This window comes from Octodon degus, unplaced genomic scaffold (assembly GCF_000260255.1).
Source record: "Octodon degus isolate 3935 unplaced genomic scaffold, OctDeg1.0 scaffold00234, whole genome shotgun sequence".
Lineage (NCBI taxonomy): Eukaryota > Metazoa > Chordata > Mammalia > Rodentia > Octodontidae > Octodon > Octodon degus.
The window spans coordinates 1,493,116-1,495,244 of record NW_004524810.1 but is presented as its reverse complement, the minus strand read 5'-3'; positions in this window follow the sequence as shown (position 1 = coordinate 1,495,244).

The window sequence follows — 2,129 nt, the reverse complement described above, 5'->3', positions numbered from 1 at the left end:
CAGTTTGCTTGTCTTCTCCATGGACTTTAGGTATCTTGTGTTTAGTAGGAAGCAAGGTTTGGCTCAGAACATGTCCATTGATCCTAGACCACTCTACTGAGCCAACATCTCAGGAAGAGGGACCTTTCTGATTGCTCCCAGGAGACTAGCCCCTTCAAATGCTACTGGATCTTCATGAGAACAAGACTGCTTTCCTAAATATTTGCAGACTTAATTGTCAGTGTAGCAGCTGCATAGACCACCAGTAAGTAGTATAAGGCTGTCTGTTAAGTAGCTGACAAAGAATTTCTTCTTTAAGTATCATCTGAACACTACACAGCATAGTTTCCACTTCAATTAGAAAACTGAAGCAGAATGAGGTTAAGTTGCCCACAAAGAACTGAACCTGGATCTATTGAATTTTATGGCTGTTGTTTGCCTTGTCATATCCACTTATTATACTAAGACATGGATAATCAGTTGATAATCCAAAGACAAGAGTGTTGTGATTGTACTTTTAGATATTTAATCTTAAACTACTGCAAAGCAGGCCTTTTTGAATATATCATGGCCCATCTCAACTTTTTCATTACCACTCTCTCAAAGAGAAAAAACATTCACGTACATTCATGAACCACATAACACATCAGCCAATGCTAAAAGCACATATTCCATGGTAATCGCATTATAATGAAGCTGAAACTTCCTGCTGACAGTGATGTCATAGCGTAATGCATCTGTGTTGGCGGCTGATGCTGGTATAAAAGCATCTACTACCTATATACATAACAGTATATAGCAATGCAATTGTGCATATAGTGCACGATATCTGATTGTGACACTAAATAGCTGTCACTGGTGTGCAGATTTATTATACAGTATTTTTAGTCATTATTTTGGAATGTAACCCCGCTTATTTAAAAGCAAACCATGTAGTTAACTGCAAAACATCAAGCAGCCCTTTCATAAGGGAACCCAGTAGAAGGTCCAGTGTTATCAGGATGACTACTTCATGCATGTCACTGCCCTACAGACCGTCCAGTGGAATCAAAATGTGGAACTCAAGACAGTGACACTGATTAAACTGATCCTGCAAGCCCAGGTTAGTGGATGTGTTAGTGTCTTAATTTTGAATGAAAAAGTTTAAAAAAAATTTTTTTGAATTCTAAAAGAAGAAAAAAAACCTTAGAGGATAAGTGCTTGTTTTAAGCTCAGCGTTATTACAGCTAAGAAAAAAATTAAAAGTAAAAAAAGCTAACTTATTACGAATAAAGTGTGTTTATTACCTGTGGCCTACGTGTGCTGCCTCAGCAAGTGCGTGGTAACCATGCTTGCCACCCCTCCCTGACCACATGGAGCAGCACACAGTCCTGCAGCCCGTCCTGGGGACAGGCTCTCCACAGGTGTGCTGGTTTTGATCTTCCACGCTGTATTTTTATTGTATTTTCTCTATGCTTACATCCATTCAGCTATGCACATACTAGCACTGTGCTATAATTAGCTGCAGTACGTGGGGCAGTGACGCGGTGCTTAGCAGCCTCAGCCACACCATCTGGCTCGGGATGGAGTAGGTTTATCATCTAAGTTTGTGCAAGTACACTAAAGCTGTATCGTGTTCCCATAGCAATCACATCTGCGGACAATGTGTTTCCCAGGATGTATCTCCATCCTTCAGCAGCACCTGACTGTATTCTCTGCTGAGAAAAAGTAAACACTAGTGGATAATATTTGTTAGGTAGCGATAAGCTTTGGAGCATCACAAGCCATTTAGGATTTATGATATTTTTGGAATCTCTAGAACCAATTTCACTGACTGAGAATGACTGGGATAAAGCTACTTGTTTGCTGCTCTGCCATAACATGTCAACTCTTCTAAAAGTGTTTTGTCTTTGCAGCTCAGGCTGGCCTTGAGCTCATTTTGTAGCCCAGACTGGTCTTGAACTTGTACCGACTCCTGCCCCAGCCTCCTGAGTGCTGGGATTACAGGCGTGAACAATTCTTTACTGAGCTCTCAAGTGAAAGATGCAGATGTGTAGTCAGCTTGGCATTTCATGGGCACCTCATTAACTCCACCAGTGGCAACTTGGTTCAGTTGATCTGTGGCTCATTAACTCCACCAGTGGCAACTTGGTTCAGTTGATCTGTGGCTC